Source organism: Amblyomma americanum, unplaced genomic scaffold (assembly GCF_052857255.1).
Source record: "Amblyomma americanum isolate KBUSLIRL-KWMA unplaced genomic scaffold, ASM5285725v1 scaffold_19, whole genome shotgun sequence".
NCBI classification, from domain to species: Eukaryota; Metazoa; Arthropoda; class Arachnida; order Ixodida; family Ixodidae; genus Amblyomma; species Amblyomma americanum.
The window spans coordinates 152,315-175,007 of NW_027526491.1; the positions used below are offsets into that span (position 1 = coordinate 152,315).

The 22,693-nt window shown below is 47.9% G+C and overlaps 1 pseudogene across 1 annotated transcript; it reads left to right on the forward strand.

Annotated features, from left to right (window-relative positions):
* Positions 1-842: 842 nt before the first annotated feature.
* On the forward strand, positions 843-4,162 carry LOC144111945 (uncharacterized; annotated as a pseudogene). Its single transcript, XR_013310160.1, has 4 exons — positions 843-1,305; positions 1,840-2,007; positions 2,110-2,248; positions 2,342-4,162. The product of XR_013310160.1 is annotated as an uncharacterized LOC144111945 (transcript).
* The last annotated feature ends 18,531 nt before the right edge of the window (positions 4,163-22,693 follow it).

A 22,693-nucleotide genomic window follows, 5' to 3' on the forward strand; every position in this document is an offset into this window, starting at 1 on the left:
AAATCGAAACTGATGATCCGCTTTCAATATTATGTGGCAGTCAGCTTAGATTTTTTAAGCATTTGCTGCACTCTCAGACATCCAAGAACATGTTTTTTGTCATTAACAAAATAAAAGTTGTTGCTCAAAGCCCGAAACCCGAACAAAGGATGAAGCAGCCGTGACCTACTGAACTAGAGACCTGCACATTTGGCGGGGTCCTATGGGACTGCGTGCGCCAACTTTCGTTAACTTTTTGGCCGTTGAGGACGCTCAGTTGAACTCTTTGTTTGTCATCATCATCGTCTGCTTTTTTACAAATGATTTCTCTCCTCTCACTGTCTCCCTGTGACTTTGTCCTGTCTTATAATTTTGAAACGTAGTAAAGAACGATGCAAATATGATATTTCTTTAAATCCTAGCGGTGAATATTCTGTTTGCGCGCATGCATGCGTGATACTTTCTCACATCTTTGCTAAGACAATGGATTAATGATGCATACTCAAAATGTAGACAAATGACAAAACTATTACGTCCTTGAAGTAATATAATCGGCGCCACCTTGCTCAACAGGTTAGTTGTAGAGCCACGCCACCCGTAGTTGCCCTCCCCTAGCGGCAAAAGGCATGAACTAGAAGGTGCGCGCTGGAGCAGTGCGAAGTGTGCAGGTCTCTAGTTCCGTAGGTCATGGAAACAGCATTATCGGGAGCCGCGCATCTCAGTCTCCCAGCCATTGAAATCAAAATTGAGTGTCATCTTTCAGCGGCTCCTCGCGGCCAGTCTGCGCAACACAGTGGCAATCTGAGGGCCCATTGAAATCGAGGAGACGCTTCAGGCATGTTCTTCAGGAGGCATTGCTTCAACAAAACAGCAAACTTGTTTTTCAATACTGCAGATCACGATTTTCAAGGTGAACGTTGGGAGTTAATAGGTAGCAGACAATTATAAGCGCTCTAATATAGAAGGATACTGCTAATGTATTTTATTCGAGGCCTAACTGCAGTCCACGGAGGAAGACTATAGGCACCCTGCAGATGTAACTCCGGTGCCGACGTGGGCGCCTCTAGCGGCGGCCCGAGCGTCCCTTGGGGGCCGCAGCGAGCAAGCGCGCCGACCGAGTAGCATCGCCGCCGCTGTTTCGTCGGGAAGCCTTGCTTTTTGCGCTTGCGATTACATGGGTCCGCGTCCCAACAACAAAAATTGCTGTGTTGTAGGGTGTAACAGCAAGTACAGCAACTCACCAGGCGTCAAGTTTTTCTCCTTCCCATCGAGACCCTGGGAGAGAGAACGGCGCCAGCGTTGGATACAGCTAGTTCGTCGTCAGAAGTAAGATTCCGGTTCTTATTAATCTCACTGACAATATACTCAAGAAATCGGCGCTCAGAGGTGTTTTTATATATCGTTTTGAAACAACTGCATAAAGAAAGAAGCTCAGGTTGCTATCGTCGTGTCGTGAACGAGCTCTAACGTAAATATAGAGTGCGATATTCACGTCTCTCCTAGCATCGTTTACACGAAACCGCGGCGCTCTCACAACGACGCTAGCATCGCGAACTATGTGCGTGTTTCCACGCCACTGCGCTTGTGACGTCTTAAAGCGTTTATCTTTAAAATGCTGTTGATCATGTTTTGTCGTGAATTCCTAACCTCACTAAACGTTTGAAGAGGTTGTGTTAAACGCTTCGGCGGTAGCCTTTGCATGTTACTCGGGTTCTTAGAGTACTTTTTTGGTAGGTTATATTATGAGCTCTGGAAACTGCGTTTATTGCTTTTTAGGCACTCTCAGCGTGCTGCTGTGCTAGCATGAACTGCTTTATTGCGCCTTTCTACCCAGTATATTTTTTTATTTGTACTGCGCAGTGAAGATGGGACGGGTTGGCTTCCATCAAAAAACTCAAGGATATGCAGTAAGCATTTTGTCGGCAATGTCAAGGCCAACGAAGTCGGTCATCCTTCATATCATCCAAGCATCTTCCCGTCTGTTTACAAGAGGAAACAAACCCCTGGCTCAAGCAGACGATTTGAAAGGTACACGTGTGCTCCTCTAAACCGTAGAGTGTTAAATGCCTTCCAGTTAAAGGCAGGCTGCGGATGGTCATTGTGATTTTTATTGTCGCATGCTGTTTGTAGGCAAATGGAAAGGGAAAAGAAGAAAGCTGCAGGAAGGTATCAGGATCCTGCCCCGCACCTGGATTCACCTGTCCTTGCCATTGATTACTCCGCAGAACAAGCTAATGAAATTGCACCTATGGAATGTAGCCTAAGTGATGTAAGATGTTTCTTTTGCTCGAGTGATGAATTATACGTCTTGGACTTCCACACTAATGAAAATGTGGTGTTTCTCGGTATTTCTGTAATGCAGGCATCTACAATGACAGAAGATCAACCAGAGTGCTTTACTGGAGAGCTTATCTTTCTCTCAGTGACTTCTAATTGCACTGCAAGCTGCTTTGTATCCCACAAGACATCATCTACAGTGGAGTGAGGAACTGTGTGTGATACCGATTTTTGTGACAAGGCCATTGGCCCAGTGCATAAGCAGCCCTACTTCGGTGGGTTTAAAGCACTGTGTAACGATGATTCTGCACTGCAGTCATTAACGGCAGTGTCTTTTCAAATTTTTGCCCTTCTGCTTAGTGTTCTTCCTGCCTCAACACAACGTGTGAATGAACTTTCCCTTGAAGACAAACTCCTTTTGTTTTTGATCAAGTTAAAACATGGCCTTCCATTTTCCTTTCTAGCAACATTATTTTCCATTCACAGCACGACAGCTTCCCGAATTTTCAAATCAGTTCTTGCAAACCTGAAATCAGCTACAAAGACCTGGATATACTGGCCGTCACGGTTAGCTGTACAACACAGCTAACGAACGATGCCAGCTAGCTTTCGTGAGCACTACCCCATGTGTAGAGGTATTATTGACTGCACAGAACTTGAAACAGAAATGCCACCGGGCATTGAGAAGCGTAACCTGTGGTTTTCTAACTACAAGGGACGATATACACTGAAATATCTAATTGGCATAGCTCCTAACGGGTTGGTAACATTCATTTCTGAGGGCTTTGGAGGCAGGACCACAGATGCAGTAATCACCACTCAGGGCAAATTATTGTCTCTTCTGGAACCCGGTGACGTTATATTGGCTGACAAGGGCTTTCCAGGCATTAGGACTGGGGTTGGCGCACAGCAAGCAACTTTGGTAATGCCACCCTTTGCAACAAGTCCTCAGTTTACCGAGTCAGAGGTGGATGCTACTTATGAAACAGCATCGGTACGCATCCATGTAGAGCGCGTGATACAACGGCTGAAGATATTTCAAATTTTAACTAACAGGATTCCTCATGAATTGGCTGGATATGTTGACGACATCCTTCACGTGGTTGCTGTTATTACTAATGTTAAGCCTGGAATCTTCGCAAAGAATGACTGCAGTGACTGATGCGTTGAACCAATTGAAGTGCCCTAACACATAATCAGGAAAACAAAAGTTAGGACGACCTATTACACAATTTTACCATCATGGCAAGTCCCTGAGCTTTGAAACGCCATCCTTCATTAATTGAAATAATGTAACGGTATCCCAGCCTGTCTCTGCTTCAAAAACAATCAAAGCTATTTTTTCTGTCCCAGCAGTGAGTGCATATTCGTTACCTTCCATGCACAGCAAAAGCCAATCTGTTCTTTCCTGTTTTTTTCATTACTGCGCTGTCGGTGTGTTTCGTGATCAATGCATTATCTTTCTATTTTTCTCGTTTTCTTTCTTTTTCCAAAGTAGAACTCTTATGTTATGTGTTTGCTGTTGCAATGAGCAAAACTGCTGTACCGTTGCTTGTGTTGTGACACCTGTGTGGTGCTAGGGGCCTAGAAAGAAGATTTATGTCTTCCTTTTTGCCCGGCACCGTGGCAATGCTGCGCTGTATTGTCAAAAGCTGCAATGAACTCAAACTGTTAGCTTCAGCTTGCTGGAAAGGCTGGAAGACAGACAGTAAACACAACACAGTATTGCACTTGATTTCAACTGTTTATTGCACTGACAGACTATTACAGTATAGAATGTGGTACTACACATGCAACTGTCTAAAATGACTGCAGTGAAGCCATTGTAAATAGTATAAATAAAATGTACTGCATCCACATGTAATAAACGACTGCTCAGCCTTATTGCCAGTGAAAGCGCTGCTTAGTGGGGAATATTACATTTTTCTGCTTTCGGATATTGCCTTCAAAAAATGTTGAAAATAAAACTGACGCAGCTTTGGGACTGCCGAAGACAGGAACCTATTGTCCCTTACAACAGGAATCGTGAGGGAGTCCAGACTTGAATATACATAGAAGTAGCACTTTTCCAGGCCAAGAACATGCAAGCTAACTTGTATCTGTGTGTAATATGGGTGACTGCATCTTAAATTCAAGTCTTTGTCGCCACACAGGTACTTTAGCAAGGGCCTCTCTGTCAACTTCTGGTTTCTCCTGGTGTAGGGACATTTTATTTCCAGCAGAACTGTTTCACCGTCTTGATCCCTGAAATCACATTTTGTTCAGTGAACGACAAAACATGTTTATGCAACTGCTTACTTGAAAATCCCGTCCGGAGAGCACGCCAACCACGGATCGTCTGAGCATACCACAAGACCAAATTGAGAGACCCTTGTACCATGTTCAGCCTCAAATTTTTTTCTCGCTTCTGGCTCCTTTGCCAAACCATATTCTAACGCAGGCCCAGTGAACTGTGTTTCTGAGACAATGCGTTGAGCACGGTCATAGAGGAGCTCTTCACTGCAGGTCAGTACCCTGTGTGCCTGCAGAAGAAAATAACGCTGTTTTAGCAATGGCACATGCACATGAACACCAGAAGATGTTCTGTGCTGCGCAAAAGAAAAGAAGCACTACTGATATACCTTTGTGGCTGTGATTCTCCAGAATCTTTCATCGCTCCAAAGGCGTCTGTCTGTCTTTGTTCTGGAGCATAACTCTTTCATGTCCTTTGCATCCAGCATCACGCGCTGGTGATATATTCCATGCTCAACGCCTAAGAGCCTGCATGATTTAGATAAAGAGTATCATGATACAAGATCATTAAATATTAATTTGGTCTTTGAAAAATTGTTTCCTTAATTCCTAATTAATGACATGCTGAATAAAGAATATAAATTACTCAAACCTCTCGGGAAAGTTAAGTCGTTTGAAAATCATTCTGCCTCCGCTTTCTTGTAATTGATAACAGTGAAAGCTTTCTCCTTTTCTGGGCCATCCAAAAAGTTCTAGTTCCTTTTCAGAGCATTCGGAAGCCGCTGGGGCGACTTCGTCGTTGGGTAGTGCCTCTGCGCGAAGCATGTCAGTCAACGGACATTTGATGTCCGCGAAAAACCTTATCACATGGCCGACATCAATTTTTTTCGCACGCACTGAAAAGTAAAATATGATTACATTAATGTACATTCGCAAATAACATCAAGGGATCTTGCTTTCAGAACGAGTGGGGTGATTGCATTTGAGAGCGTGACCAAAACAAGTTACCGTTTTCCTTTCTCGGCCCATGAACTTTGGACAGTTTCGGGTAAGTTTTGCGCGATGACGGAAGGCCCCAGGCTCGCGGTTGGCTCGTGCAGGAGCTACATTTGTACTGTTGAATGTAGAGAGCAACGGCCGCCGTGTGCTTACATTTTCCCACCACGCCAGCGCGGCAGTCACAGCTAGCTCTGCGGATTCTTCGGCTTCCGTCGATCTAAAGCACCAGTACAGCGATAAAAAATTGTAAGCCGGCGTCTGGAATCTCACAATTGTTTAGAGCACTTGTACAGTGCTTTCGAAGAAACTAAACTTACCTCAAGCGTCACGCGTTTTGTCGCTGCGTTTATTCTTGTCTGCGGTATGCATTTTCCCACGATTTCGGAGCCAGCAGCAAGCACAGCTTCACTGACGTCATAGACGTGGCCCGCTTGCAGTAGTAGTTGACCCTTTTTTAGGTTTGCACCACGAAAAAAAGCGTCAACGTCTTGAAGTTCAAGGAAACCCTTCGATAAAACAAGGGGCACGCCGTTTACCGCCATACCGCTGCACCGCGTGAGGCGCGTCGTCTGCTGCAGCTATCCCCCGGCGAACGCAAAAGCGGCTACGCGGTGGCGCTTCACGACAACCGAAGGAAAAATCTGCAGTCATGACATTTAATGAAGAGGGCGGCGAGCATAGAATACAGGAGTTCGTGCTAAAAGTAGTGAATGAGTACAAGTATCTTGGGGTGTGGATAAATAACAGTGTTGAGTATCTGACAGAGCATGCAAAATATGTAATGAATAAAGCTAGTAGGAATGCAGCTGTCATGAAAAATAGGGCACTGTGGAATTACAATAGGTATGAGGTGGTAAGAGGGATCTGGAAAGGGGTGATGGTCCCTAGCCTGACCTTCGGGAATGCGGTCCTGTGTATGAGGCCAGATGTTCAAGCAAGGCTGGAAATTAGGCAACGGGGAGTAGGGAGGTTAGCTTTGGGAGCACATGGCAATACACCAAATCAGGGGGTACAGGGTGATATGGGATGGGCGTCTTTCGAGAGCAGAGAGGCTAGCAGTAAGATAGCATTTGAGGAACGATTGAGAAGGATGGAGGAAAAGCGGTGGGCTAGGAAAGTTTTCAGATACCTGTATATAAAGAATGTTGACACGAAATGGAGAAAGCGAACTAGAAAATTGACAAGCAAATATCTGGACAGCAGTAAGGGGGGCAAATCAGCAATTATCGGTTAAGAAAAAGGTTAAAGAAACAGAGAGAGCTTTGTGGAAAACAGGGATGCTGACGAAATCGGAACTAGAAACATACCGGACCTTTAAACAGGAAATTGTCTAAGAAAATATCTATGATAATTGTAGGGGAAGTTCTTTGTTGTTTGAGGCCAGGACTGGAGTTTTGCGGACTAAGACGTATAGAGTCAGGTACCAGGAGATAGACACTTTGTGCATTGCGTGCGGAGAGGAGGAGGAAACGGCTGAACACTTGATACTTTTCTGTAAAGGGCTTCACCCTACAGTGGAAGGCAGCGGGGCTGACTTACCCAAGGCATTGGGGTTTAGGGATAGTGAAGGGAAAGTGGATTTTAAGAGGTTAGAAGTAACCAAGCGAAGGTTATCTGATTGGTGGCTAAAAGCAAGACAGGAGTAAAATTTCACAAGACATGGCTAGGTGGCTTGAGCCACCGCCCGATGTAAAGGGTTCAGCCGTATCCATCCATCCATCCAGGTGGTGGCGCCTGGCGGATGCAGGGTGCCTATACAGTATTGTGCGTTTTTATCTTGGACTCAAAAATTTCCCTGCCTCAACCGCGGGCTCATTTGCTATGAAACTGCACACAGAGCTTGCGTATTATGGTAACTTTTGTATTGTAGCAAGTTTGACAACAGTATTTACTGAGTTGAGCCGTGCATGATGCGAAAACGTAATAGTCTGCGTAGAGATCGGCGAACCAAAACCCGCAGACGACGTTTTTTTTCGCTGAAGGGCGGCAGTGACGCCATCTGTTTTTGGCAGTGGAAAGCGTCACAACAGCCGATACGAGCGTTGCAAACAATATTCTTTGAAAGGTAAAGCCTCGTTAAATAAGTTGTTCTGATATTTTTCCCGCTCAATTAGCCGAAAATGTTGAAAGCGCTTCAGTTGAAGCAGACGAAACGGCCGGAACAGCATATTCAAAGGGCCCGCGTTTCTTGCAACGCTCGCCTCGGCGGACTTGTCGTGACGCTTTCCACTGCCGAAAACAGATGGCGCTACTGCCGGTATTCAGCAAAAAAAAAAGCCGTCTTTGGGTTTTGGTTCGCCGATCTCTACGTAGACGATTACGTTTTCGCATCATGCACGGCTCAACTCAGTAAGTACTGTTGTCAAACTTGCTACAATACAAAAGTTATCATAATACGCAAGCTCTGTGTGCAGTTTAATCGCAAATGAGCCAGCGGTTCAGGCGGGGAAGCTTTTGAAAGTCTTCACGATAAAAACGCACAATACTAGGTGTATAAACTCCGCTGTCTGCGGCGACCAGAATAGGTCACAAGCCCGCGGCGCCACTATCATGCTGGCGGCGCCTGGCGGCCTGGAAAGAAACTACCGCCGTTTCGGTTGCCAAGGCTATAGTGCCTAGAATATACTGGCTAGTGTGCCGAGCGCCAGCGCTGCGCAATGGGAGCAGGTGGCACCGTTTGCAATGAAAGCCCACCGATGGCGGCAGAGGGCGCTGCTTGTCGGGAGGGTGCTGCCGCAGCAGACGACGCGGTTTTCTCGCTTCGGAAGGCAGCGACCTGGCCTTGTGCGCGCGCGATTAACCTGCTTGTGCACAAAATTTTGTTGACTGAGGTGCAGTGTATGTTGTCCTTTGTGGCTCCTTGCACATGAAAGTCGACGCATCCGCTCCTCCGAGCAGTTCTGTGGTGATTTCGTCGGTTTTGTGCGCGCGTTCTGTGCGTGCGTGTATCCGTTCTGCGTGCTTTCACCGTGTAGTCAAGTCATGCACTGAGCTCTCGATTGTTTTTTTTTCCGTGTCCACCACTAAACGAGCTACATGTGACTGCACAAAAAAGATGTCAAAGCCAAAGCGACAGTGCAAAGAGAAGACTTGCTTTGTGCCAATGTGTAAAAGCGGTTACCGCTCGAACAAGGAACGTGTTTCCATGTTTACTGCACCATCTGATGCTACGCGGCGTGCAGAATGGGGAAGAAACATCAAAAGAGAGGACAGAAGGCTGACGCCAGCTGCTGTGGTTTGCGAGAAACATTTTGAGAGCAGTTGTATCGAGCGCACATTCAGTGTCAGCGTAAATGGTGTTACCAGCGAGCTTCCCCGCGATAAACCGCGCCTGAAACCCGACGCCGTGCCTTCGATATTCACGCATTACCCAGAACACATTCTGCCTAAAGTGTCAGCTAAAAGAAAAACTAGAAATCTGTGCCAGCAAGAGCCTCCAGCAAAGCGTCACAGGCGTGCTGCGTCGGAAGCCTCCGAGTTGTGCTCAGGCATTGATAATGCTGAATCGGTGAGCATGGAAGCATCTGACACCAACAGCGGAGCTGCAGTAACTGAAAAGTGCACCACCCTACGCTGTGTTTCTGCAGAAGGAAGCGCTGGCGAAGCGCAAAATGCTGGTGACGAACGACCACGAACAACCAACGATCGTCTCCATCCATTCTCCAACGTCGCTATTCCAGTGACATGGATGAAAGTGCCATTCGTGGAGTCGATTCATTAGCGTACGCCTATTGTGAGGCTGAAAAAAAAATAACTTCGCTAACCTCTTCATTGAAAAGATGGTAGCATTTGCAAAGCCATTACTTGATGGACAATCAGTGGTAGCCACGGTTTACCTCAGGGGAAGGGAAAAGTCAAAACACATCGTCACAACTTGCGAAGAGGCCGAAACTTTGATCAAGGAAGTTGCCTTGACAAATCTTTGTGATGGATGCAGCATAAAGCCGGCCTCAGGAAAGCACACCTCCTACAAAGGCATGATTTTTTTCTGAGAAGTGTTCATTATCTGTGAGGTCTGAAGGTGAATCCTGCGCTTTCTGCAAGTACCAAAGGATTCTGAATCAAAACCAAGCGTGCAGAAAAAAGCAAAGCACAAGTGAAATTGCCAGAAAATCTGATGAAAAGAAACAGTGCAGGAACATTTCTCGAAGCCTGTCAAGAACCAAGAAACTATTGGCAAATGCAAGGATACAGGTGGCTCACATGAAAGAGCGAAATGAGGCTCTTAGTGAAGAGACATTTAACAGCAAAATTAAATCTCTTCCCTCAAAGCAGCAGCTGGTTGTAAAGGGTTGTTTCCTTGCTGCAAGGCGAAAATCACACAAGGGAATGCGATACGATGATGAGTGGATTTTAGAATGTATGCTGATGAGGATGCGAAGCCCGAAGTTGTATGAACATCTCCGCAGACAGTCTATTATGGTTCTGCCAGGGCGAACTTGCCTGAAAAAGTACCTACAGCGCTTCAAGGGTGGCTTTGGCCTCAGTACAAAGGTCTTCGATGCCCTAAATGAAAAAACAAAGACCATGGATGCTTAGAGTCGTCACGGTGGCCTCGTCATTGACGAAATAGAGCTTTCGGAGCACCTAAATGTTAAATCAGCTGGTGAGTATAGCTGCAATGAATTCTTGGAACGTTCTGTGTATACGGTAAAAGCTCTGATTCAAACCCCGCAATGCGAAAATCCGCATAATTCGAACTGCCGGCGCGGTCCCGGCCAACGCTATGCAAGTCTATGGCGTTGCACGCTCGCTGTTTCGGAAGCTACGGGTCTCGCACCGGTTAATTCGAACGGGCTCCCAAAGGAGATTGTGTACATACAGGTATCGGTTCGGCAAGCGGTCGTCCAAATAGCCCCCCTCAAAGCTGAATTCTGTGCTGCAGAATCACTCGCGCACCTCTGACTTGCGCTGAACGGCAGTCGTGATGGCGGACGGACGGCCTCATCTACAAGAGCGGGCACACTGATAGTTTCGATTTTGCTTTTCTGAAACGTACGCCCAACCGCACTAGCCAGCCAGCCAAACCCAGCTGCGCGCCGTTTATAGCGTTGGTTGGCTGTTTCGCTAATCTTCCCTATCCACATTTTTTTCTTGCCGCTTCGGAGCTGCTGAGTAATGCCGTATTCATCGCCCGTGAATCTTCCGCGCTTGCGGCGTGCGATGCACTAGCGGCAGAGCTCCACCGCTAAAAATAGTGATTGTTGCGCCGTTCTCATCTAAAATAACAAGCAACTACTGCCAAGTCTTTCACCAAATAAATTTACCGCGATGCAAGCGGTTCTTGTCAGTTTTTTTTTTCGCGGTCATTCGATAGTTCGAACTTAATTTCAGACTATGCGAACATTTTTCCCGGTCCATTGAAGCACGAATCAGCGAGCTTTTACAGTATGAGAAAAATACGATGTTCTGCTAAGCACTACAATATTGCTCGAGCCGTGCAGTGCTCTGGTAATATTCGATCGTCAAGTATTTTAGCGCGTGTTTCTTTTTATGCTGCTTTAGCACCTTTGCCATATTCTGATCTGTGTTGAGAGATGTCTGCGCATAAAACAAGGTGTTTTCCCTGGGCTTTTTTTTTTTACAATTCAGGTGATATTGAAGGCTTTGTTGACCTTGGAGGTCGTACACCTGCTGACCAGAAGAATGTGCTGGCAGACCATGGGATGATTGTGCTGTTTCAGCCATTTACTGGTAAACTTTTTTTTTCTCTTGGTTACAGTTCGCAACTTTATACGTAAAACGCACGTACATTTGTGAGAAATTACCTTTCCGCAGGAAAATGGACGCAAATCCTCGGGGTTTTTGCCTCAAAGGGCAATGTGAAGGCCCCAACAGTGGCGAAAATCATTTTGGAAACCACAGTCCTTGCGGAAAAGGCTGGTCTGTTCGTGGATTGCATAACATGCGACGGCGCCAGCTGGAATAGGAGCATGTGGCGGCTGTTTGGAATACAGGGTAAGGCTGTAATTTCACGCAAAATGCAAGATTGTTTAGAGTGTGCAGGGTGCTAGTGCAGATTTCATGTTTCTAATGTTTAAATATTGTGATGAAGAAACTGATCGCAAGTTGTTTTGTTTTTTTCAAAGGTTCTCCAAGCCACGTTCGGAGCAGCACCAAAGACTCAGTGGATCCTAAAAGGCAGCTATATTTTTTGTCAGATTTTCCACACCTTTTGAAGAATGTGAGAAATGGATTTGTTGGAAAAGGATACCTGACACTAGCTGGGCATGTTCACATTCGTATTGTACTAGCAGCCTTCGAAACGGATCGAGAAAATGTTACACTGAAAGTTATGCCAAGCCTGACAAATGCACACCTTAAGCCAAACTGCTTTGAAAAAATGAAAGTGGACATCGCATTTCAGCTCTTCAGCGACCAGGTCATCAAAGGACTTTTCATTTATAGAGAACACATTGAAGCCTCACATAGGACCGTGCTGCCGACAGTAGATTTCGTAAAAGAAATGAATCGCCTGATTCGTGTTATGACATCGCGAACAAGCGAGAAGGCACTCAAGCCTGACAGTCCAAATGTGCAATTTCTGAAAGGCTTCCTAGAGTATCTGCAGGAATGGGAGCAAACTGCAAAACCAGCTGGTGGTGGTTTTCTTACAGAAAGCACGTCTGCTGGGCTAAGGGTTACCATCAAGAGTACACTTGGCTTGTTGTCCTACCTGACGTCGACTCTGGGTTTCAAGTATCTTTTAACATCCAGATTAAGCCAGGATAAGCTTGAAAACCTTTTTGGTACAATTAGACAGTCGTCTGGCTGTAACGACCATACGACAGTGTCACAGTTTCTGATGACTGAATTTACTCGCATTCTACAACCTGGCAAAGCCACCTAGAGGAGTGAACTGCACCCCAGACGAAATCAAAGCACTCCTGAGCCCAAAGGAGGTGTGTGAAACTACGAGTAAGTTCCTTTCAGACAAAATAGATGACCTTCTTGACCACGGAAACGTCAGTGAAGCTGAAGATGTAGTTCAAGCTGTCGTGTCTAGCAGTGACCATGCATCGTGCATAGAGAAGAAGAGCCACAGTGCTTTGATTTACTACACTACAGGCTACGTGGCAAGAAAGATCATTGCTAAGAACTGTTGTTCACAGTGTGCTGGCTGCCCATGTGTAAGCAAAGCTGAAGCAAGTGCCGACGCCGCTTCGTACTTTACTAGCCATTTTGACAATGGGGGCCTAGTGTACCCCAGCCAGAGCTTGTCAACTGCTGTAAAGGCCATGGAAGATGCCTTTACTGTGTTTTCTTAGTAAAAACAAGCTCCATGAAATGAGTTTAGTTGAATTTTCGAGTCAGCTACAGACACTGTCTTTTCCTCAACTTGGCTGCGCAGTTTTATCTACCGTTGTAAAGTTTTATGTTCTCTTAACGTTTCGTTTTTTTTTTGTCAAGGGCCTCAACAAAGAGAGGGAAGCGCAAAGGCAGCGGCATAAGTTTCTAAAACTGCGTCGCTGCCAATAAATGCTTCTCATGTGCACATATGGGCCCTGCTTGCTGTACTTCTGTAACATGTCCGCGATTGATATTGCACGCGAATAAAAACGAGTGTTGCACGACTGTGTTTCCTGCGTTATTCACATTGCATGTGTTTACTCGTTCGCAAATGTAGTACGTACACAGCGAGAACACCTAAATATAATCCAATAAAATTAACCGAAGCGTTTCGCCTACTTTATTAGAGAAAATGTTACCGAAAAAGTACTTCCTATATATATATATATGTACAGCACAAGTTTCGTGTTTCGAAACACGAAGTTGTGCTGAATTTCACAGCAGCTTTCGCGCAAGCGACAAGTGCTAAATGTGCAGCTCCTCGAGAGAGACTCAAAACAAACCCTGAAACCTATAGTCAGCTGCCTCCATGACAGCTTTGGTCGATTACAGCTGAACGAAAGCAAAAATGCACTAGTCCTCTTGCCGATGTTGCGAGAGCGTTGCGGCTCGGCGGCACCCTCCCGACTTGCAGCGCTCCATGCGGCGGCCGTCGGCATTCATCGCTCGCGGTGCCACCAGGAAGGCCACGGTCGGCACACTAGCCAGTATATTCTAGGCTGTCAGATGACCCTCTAGCAGACGACACGCAGGCAGCACAGAATTTTCTTGTGACTGCCGTTGCAGCAAAAAGTATGCCTTCTGGTGCGCTGCATCGTATATTATTTGTGTGGTCTATTTAGCGTTACCGTTTGACACGTGACGCATCGATGACTGTAGTTGCTAGAGGGAGTAGCGAGCGAAAATGCATTGTTGTTGCGTTCCGTTTTGCATGTTCAGTCAGCGAAACAAGAAACCCAGCGTTTCGTTCCATGAAATTCCTGCCCACTTACAACTCCGGGAAAGACGGCTCAAGGTAATTTGAAAAAAAAAAAAAAACTGGCAGCCAAACACAACATCAATTTATTCTGCACTTTGTAGCTTGCATTTCCAGCCAAGGATATGCTACTGTCGACAGTTTGACTGCCCATCAAGACTGGGATAAACTCTCTTACCCGACGTCAGCACTCCTAAGAGTGTTACAGGGCCTCAAGAAGTTCGCCGATATCATGCTCAAAGACCGAACGCAACTTCAAAGGCCACTGGACATGCATGCTTGCTCAACACCTTGTATGAATAAAATCGCGGGTTTGCCTGCCCTGACCTGTGAGCACAAGGATAGCGGCCACAGGGAAGCACTACTGCATATTATATGCAAGAAGTTCATCATACCGCTGCTAAGAAACCATGCACTTGACATAACAGACATTCAATTAAGAATTAACGCAGTTGCGAAGATGTACAACAAGAAACCTCTTTCCAGAAAATTCTTGAAACTGCAGTAAGAAACGACTTCCGCCGCCTACATCACACCGACGCATGCCATTTTTCCTTGTAAGTGCGCACGTGCCTATGCCTTCCAGCACAGTTTTTTTAAACATTCACACGTCGCTCGCCATGTCTGATGCTCGATCCCCTTGTTCCAGTTGCCATTTCATCAACGCACTTGCTGGTCATTTGGAGAAATCCGGTCAGTCAGGCCTGCTGTGTTACTCCCAGAGTCACTGTTTGGGTGTGCATCACACAGGGAACGTATAGTGAGCTGTGCTTCTTGCGAAAAGAATAGAGAAGAGGGGCATGGGTTTATTTGAAATTTGTCAACGTTATTCAGGGAGGTACCGTTCGGCGAAAGCTCGTCGGAAAGATGACCAGAAACAGCGCAGGCTGGGCCTTGCAAGATCTGCTTCACCTGATCGAAACATCACTCGTAATGCTCCGGAGCAAGATTGTAACAGGCGCGCTTCGCAAAGTTCTAAGAACATTAGATATGAGGGATGTGTCCCCTGCGGGCGAACGACTCCCCATGAAGGTTACCGCGACGTCTCCGGCTTCCATCCATTGAGCGCCATGCAGTCCTCCTTTGCCACGGGTCACCTGGCTACAGTTGAGCACTCGGGTAATTCCGGACTTCCTCCTGTCCTTATTCCATCTCATGGGTTATTTTCTCTTTTTGCGTGTCCGATCGAAGTAGTTGATTTCTTGCCATTGGCCGCAGTACAATATACAACCATGCATCATGCAGTGTAAATACTTATTTTGCGGCATTTCTAGCCACTTCAAGCACTCGTTGCAATATGGATGTTTCGAACATTTTCATTTTGTTGTAAACCGTCCAAAAGTTACTGCTTATGCAGCAGACAAAAGGTCTTAACAGCATTGTAGAACGGTGTGCACAGCACGCTTTTGGATTTCGAAATCGAAACTGATGATCCGCTTTCAATATTATGTTGAAGTCAGCTTAGATTTTTTAAGCATTTGCTGCACTCAGACATCCAAGAACATGTTTTTTGTCATTAAAAACTAAAAGTTGTTGCTCAAAGCCCGAAAAAAGGATGAAACAGCATGATCGGCAGCCGTACGTCACAGTCTCCCAGCCATTGAAACCAAAATTGAGGGTCATCTTTTAGCGGTTCCTCGCGGCCAGTCTGCGCAACACCGAGGCAATCTCGGGGCCCATTGCTTCAGGCCTGTTCTTCAGGAGGCATTGCTTCAACAAAACAGCAAACTTGTTTTTCAACACTGCAGATCTCGATTTTCAAGGCAAACGTTGGGAATTAATAGCTAGGAGACAATTATAAGTGCTCTAATATAGAAGGAAACTGCTAATATATTTTATTCGAGGCCTAACTGCGGCCCACGGAGGAAGACTATACAGTATTGCGCGTTTTTATCGTGAAGACTCAAAAATTTCCCCGCCTCAACCTCAACCCCGCCTCAACCTGCGCGTGCGTGCGTGCGCGCGTGTGCGTGTGTGCGTGGTACACTAAGCATGAAAAATACAAGGGTACAAAACACGCCAACCCATATTCAACAGCAGAAGTAAACTTGTCACATCTCAGTGACACGCGTATGAATGAAACCATCACTCAATAAAGGCACTCGGAAGCAGACGAAGGCCTAGTGGGTGGCTACGTGTCTGCTTCTAGGTCTGTGTTTTCGCTTTTCGCTGTCTTCTCGCGTGTGGCGTGGGTCGGACAGTGCCCTCCGTGAGACCGAATGCTAACGACGCCCCTGCGGAGAAATTACCGGCAAGGTGGGCGCATTCTCAAGTGAGAAAACCCAACCGGAACCCTCAGGGGCAAGCTAGGCTTAGCTCGGCGCTGCCGGGCGAGGCCGCGCTACGCGTATGCATGGATTCCGCGTTGTCGACGACAGCTACGCGGATGCCCGCTGTGTTGCCACCTGACGCAGCCTCCACGTCCACGCAATCGTCAGCGCCTCTGGGCCTCCAGCCTGCACCGTCTTCCGATGCTACGACTTTGGCCTGTGACATGGACTGCTCCACCGCCTCCGTGCCCGTGGCACTCCCTCAAGAAACTGTGCCCGTCGCGCCAGTTCAGTATTCCCACCAAGGGCCGTCACCAGCGTCTGAGCCTCCTCCACAGATGCCTTCCGTGAGTCAAGGCTCTCTTCCGCCTGCTGCGAACTCGTTCCGCGTTACCTTCAAGCCTACATTGCGCCTTGATTTGACTGCCATCCCTGCCCGGAATGTTCAAGCCACAATTGACCACGCTCTTGGCTCTTCGAACTACTGCGGGTTTGTCGTCCATCGCATATCGAACACCATCACGGTAAACTTGTCATCCTAGATGGACGCCCAGAAACATTGCGCAGTTAAACGGATCCCCCTGGATGACAGCAAGCATGTCCCGGTGCAAATATATTTTGCATCTGGTCCTGACACACTCCGCTGCATGGTTTATCATGTCGACAGCACGAGCCCTCCCGAGGAGTTGCGCGCAAATATTCGCTGCTCAACTCACGTTGTACTGCAAGCACGGCCTATGGGTCGCCGGGGCTCATACCTGCTCATCCTGCAAGGCCCGTTGACTCTCCCGAAGTACCTTACCTACTACGGTGCGATCGTCAAACCACAGCCCTTCCGACCTCGTCGTATTTTTTTGTTATCACTGCCACAAAGAAGGACATATGCAAAATACCTGCCCTAATCCAGCAGCTGTGGCCGACATGAATGAACCAACAGTTCTTTGTGCCCTGTGCAAATCGCCGGACCATGACATTCGCTCTCCCGCTTGTCCAAATAAGAAGCAAGCGAAGAAGTTTCACAAGTCGCCTCCAAAAATGGATGTTCCTACAAGTAATCGCTTTGCAGCTCTCGCATGTGACGACTTCCCTGAACTTCCTTTATCTGAGCCCCCTGCTCACCATTCGTCTCCTCAGCAGCGTACATATGGACAAGCGGCTCACCTTCCCGGATCAAATGGTACGCCAAAACGTCCAGTGCATCCATTACATGTGGATACCACAGATGAAGACACAGCTTTAGACAATGCAATCGCGGAGGCTCGCCGCCGACTAGACGAACTCACCCAGCGCCGGGAACAACGTCGTTCTCAATCCTCTCGAAGAATTCTAATAACTCGGGAGCAATCATCAGAGGAATCACTTAGGGTAAGCACTGGCCCACAATCAGGTGCCAACCACCTGTTAGCCGTGACTACCCCGACAGTGGATAAGATATTAGCGCTGATGAAGCAGGTGACATCCCTCATCGTGGAAGCTCTTCGACCTCGTCATGGATAGCGCATCATCATCGGTGGTGGTGCAGTGGAACTGTCGAGGTTTCGTTAATAAGGCCTCTGAAGTGAACATCCGCCTTCGCGACGGAAAGCTGAAGGCATGGGCGTTCCTACTGCAAGAGCATAATGCACTCCCACGCCTTTCAGGTTTCTGCGCCTACCATTCACCCTCTATCCCTGATCACCGTTGCACCGCCTCGTCCCTCAGCCCAGGTAAAGCTGCAATTTATATTCACAGTTCAGTTCCGCACACACCGCTCGACCTTTCACGGTGGTGCAACACACGTCAAGAGGTTGTCGCCCTTCTCGTAAAACCTGCACGCACACACCTTGTCCTAGTTTCTTTTTATAGTCGTCCTGGCTCCGCATCTCCCAATCTGGGATGGGTTCGTTTTATACGTTCTACCAACTCGGGTATCCCTATTCTAGTTGGTGGTGACTTCAACGGCGCACACACTGCGTGGGGTTACCCATCGGATTCCTCAAGGGGTGCACACATCCAAGGGAGCTTTTCGGATCATTCCTTTCAACTTTTAAACCACCCGAATGCTTCTACCCGTCCACGAGGTGGCCCGTATTCACCTGATTTGACTTGGTGGTTAGGCCCCGGTAACCCTCGTTGGGCTGTTGATTCTGATACTTGGGGTAGCGATCACAGCCCTATTTTTATCTCCCTCACGCCCACGCGTCTACGGAAAATACGCCGCACTGTACGAATAACGTCATGGGACTCTGTACGCGCAGACAATCATTTATCTACATTCAAGCCCTCTTCAGCACTGCCTACTCTCTCTGCTGTTCTCGCTACTCACACTATTACCACTACTGTAAATGAGGACGACCCAAACCCGGACATACATCTCTTGAATCTGTGGGCTCTTCGTCGCCAGGCGGATCTTTACGCTACTCGTCACCCCGATGACCCATCGGCTCTTCCTACTCTTCACCGCGCTACCGCACGGGCGCGGCGCTATGCAAAGCGGCTAGGCAGGCAACGCTGGGCTGCATGGTGTGCCCGCCTGTCCTCTACGCAGGGCAATCGACATCTTTGGAGAGTGTTTCACGCCATGGAGCGCCCTCCTCAGGTTGCAGATTACACAGAGAGCATTCGCCTCGCGCTAAATGTGGATGAGGACACATTTGCACAACAACCGGCCCGTCAATTTTTTCCAAACCATGACTGCACCGCTACGTCTCCACCTGACTTATCGGTTACAGAGCCCTCCGATGGGATTATTTCTGACCTCACCATGGCAGAGCTGCTGGCCTCCATTGAACGTTTAAAAACTACTACTACTCCCGGGCACGACGGCATACCTAACTCCTTATTCCGTAACATGGAAGGGAGGGCTTTGCAAACCCTACTTGATACTTTTTAACGAAGTGTGGCTTTCTGGCGTCATGCCGGAAGACTGGAAGCATTCTATTGTGGTTACAATACCCAAGTCGGGTCAGCCTCCAGTATCTCTCTCGGCCCTTCGTCCAATTTCCCTTACGCCTACCATCTGCAAGGTTTATGAAAACATTCTAGCCGCACGGTTGTCGTGGTGGCTGGAATCCCATGATTGTTACCCAGATTCCCAAATTTGTTTCCGCCCACAAATTGGAACGGAGGACGGCCTTGCTACTTTGGCTGCTGACGTGCTTGACCACTCTCCGCAGAGTCACTATGTACGAACCGTAATCGCTACAGACATAACAAAGGCATATGATAACATCCTTCACTCTGCCATTCTTGCCTCCCTTCAAACTCTTGGTCTCCCTCACCGGTTCCTCCTCTCTATTCACGCCTTTTTAGCAAATCGAACCTTCAGCGTGCGTGCCCACGGAAAGCCCTTTGGTAACTTCACTTCCAACAGAGGAGTGCCGCAGGGCTCCGTTCTCGCCCCCACATTATTTAATGTGGCTTTAATTCCTCTTGTTCGAGCCCTAGAGTCCATTCCTTCTATCCGCGTGCTTGCGTATGCCGATGATATAACCTTGTGGTGCTGTCATCCAGATGCGTCTATTCATCAGTCGGTCCTTCAACACGCGCTGGATGTATTGACATCTCGCCTCCCACCTCTGGGTCTAACACTCTCTCCTACTAAATCATGTTCATTCGAATTGGAAATAAAGCCGGCTTACGGAAAGCTCCCCCTTTAAATTTTACGGTACATAATTCTCTGATTCCTCAGGTAGAAACTGTTCGTATTCTTGGTCTTCTCCTCCATACATCTGGGACTGGCACCCCGTGGCTGACAGCCACCTGTAAATCGGCTCACGCTACTCTAGGTCTGATTCGTCGCATAGCTATGCGCTCTGGTGGCGCACGTGCTCATACGGCCCGCCAGCTTGTGCGCTCTATCCTTCAGCCACGGATAGTATATCAGGCACAATTTCAACGTCTCACCCGCAGACAGTGGGACTCCCTTGAAGCTATCAATCGTGAGGCTATGCGCGTCATAACATATCTGCCTCGTTTAGCACCCATACCTGTGCTACAGGAGTTCGCACAACTTAATACACTCAGTGAAATCATCGACCAACGGGTGGAAAATAGAGCTCGAAAACAGTCGCTCAAACTTCATCGTTTAAAGACACTTCCACCGTGGTCCTATTGCCAGCTCACTGACAATCGCCCCACTGTTTCCCCATCGGTATCAGCAGCGTATCTGCCTGAAGGGTGCATATTATACACGGATGCATCACATTCTGCAGAGAGGGGAGTTACTGCTGTGTATAGTCCATCTCATCCGCATCTCAACTCTCGCGCGACGTATACTGCGGATACGTGCACTCCCCTGGCATTGGAACTTCAAGCCATTTATAATGCCATTGCTTCCCTTCCTCTCGTTCCAACATTCAATACAGTTCATATTTACACCGACTCCCGCGCCGCCCTTAAACAGCTTAAGGCTGTTCGACGAACGTTCCAGATTTCACAATCAATTCATGTGCTCTGCGCAAAGTATCCATGTCCTGTACGCATACACTGGATTCGCGGCCATGCCCAGGATCTACATAACATTCAAGCGGATGCTATGACTCATCTTCATACATTAGACGATCCGCCACCTTCCCCTCTTCCCCTAGATCTGTTCCTGTCCCATGTTTCCGATTCCGAAGTTCTGCGCCAGCGAACACGCGCTCTAATTCCTCCGTGTTCGCACCCTCTCCGCCGCAGGAGGAGGCATCCGTGCGCCGGATTCGGGCAGGGGCGGCTCTGACACCAACTGTCCGTCATCGGTGACGTGCCAAAGATCTGCCAGCACCTGACAGGTGCCCTCACTGTAGCGCTGCACCGGACATTTGTGATGTGCTGCACTTGTTATAGACGTGCCCAGCGACGGCTGCTATCAGAAAACGGCTCCTCAGGGAGGTGGGCCTGCGGTGGAAGCGCGAAAGTGACTACGTGAAGTGGACTATGGAGAACCGTTTCATTAGCAACCTGTGCGACTACCTCAGCGCAACGGTTCTTCACTCAATCTTTTAACTTTCAATCCCGTGCATTCCTTCCCCCACCTTCCTTTTTCAACTTATGCTTCATGGCACACTTCTCGAATAAAAAAAAATAAACGCACTCACAAAAAAGAAACAAAAACCAAACAGACACGCGCACACATGAGATACTAATGTTCTATTTTCTATATGCTCCATTCCAGCAACTCTAAATGAAAGGAGAGAACAAGCAGGCAATCTTTAAAGGGACACTGAGGAGAAATTGAAATTGCCTTGTATCGTTAGAATACCAGCTCCTGATCACAAAAACGCCGCTCTTACTGAAAACAAAGCTCTTGTAAGGTAGAAAATAGCAAGAACCAAAATACAGGTATCGCCGCCACAGGCCAATCTCGCAAGTACAAGCGTGGTGACGCCATAGGACAAGAGACGCCACCTTGGAGGAAATTTCCTTCCTACATGTTGCGCGAATCTCTGAGGCTGCCAAATGTAGGTTGCGCAGAGCAATAATGAAGTAAGTTTTGTTTTAAAACCAAAAGTGCACTTTTATCACACAAGGAAGGTAGGCAAAAGACAACCTTAATGTTGGAAGCAAAGAAAACAGATGCTTGGCGGCGCCACAGGCGGCCAGGAGAGTTTCGATTTTTTATGGCGCTTCGCGTCTATGAGCTTTGCGTGCCCCGTGGTTTTGTTTTTGACGCGCTTCGATTTACAAGCGCCGAACAGCAGAGGAACTCCAAGTGCCGCTTCAAGTGCTAGTTAACCTTTGAAGGAGCCTGTTAAGGCTTGTCAGATGATCGCCACGGTCGATGAAAAGCTATGATGGCACGATGGTCGGTGATCGTACAAGGCAGCATTTGTGTATTCGCACGCTTGCCCGGCGAAACATTCCCGGCTGTGCCAGTCAACTTCAAACTACCTAACGGAAATCGTTTATTAGGGACGGGAGACAAGGTACAAGGCAGTTCCGAAAAATTGGTGATGGCCTAGCTCTGTTAGGCCAGAATATACCTAGCGAAAGCGCGGAGATTTCTGCATCAGAAGAGTGCATTCACTAGATGCGCCTTCATTGACGACTGTAACTTGAGCCGTCGTGGCGGAGCGGTAGCGCTTCCGCCTCAAACGCCGAAGGCCCTGGTTCGATTCCGAACCTCGGTACAGGAGTTCTTTTTATTCAGTGAGTGGGCGGGGGGTTTCAGTGGCTCCCATAGATGCCGCCGCCGAATACGTTGGTCAGCGTTTAAGCGCAGGCAATGTTAAGGCGCGTTTATGCTGGCGCGCGCTGCACGGCGAAGTCACGTCGGTTAAAGCGAGACCCTCTATACTGCAATTGCGCTTGACTGCCGACGCGTTCGGCGGCTTCGGCGCACTCTGACCGCACTGGCGGGGAGATTGGAGCATGTATCTATTTCGCGCCGAGTGCGCCAGCCGCCGCCGGCCCGGCTAGACTGATTTGGCTCCGCGGCGAGGTGCGCGTTATATTCAATAGCTGCGGCAGTTGGGCGGAGCTGTTCTTTTCGAGCTCGGCTATTTTAATCCATTCACAGTACATATCTGAAGGTACATGCAAGTGGGCGAGAGAGCCCGATCCAGTGGACCCGTTGGATCTAGCGGAAGCCGTGGAAGCGTCGTGCGCCGGCTTAAGTTTAAAGCCGCCAACTTTAAACCCGACCGCC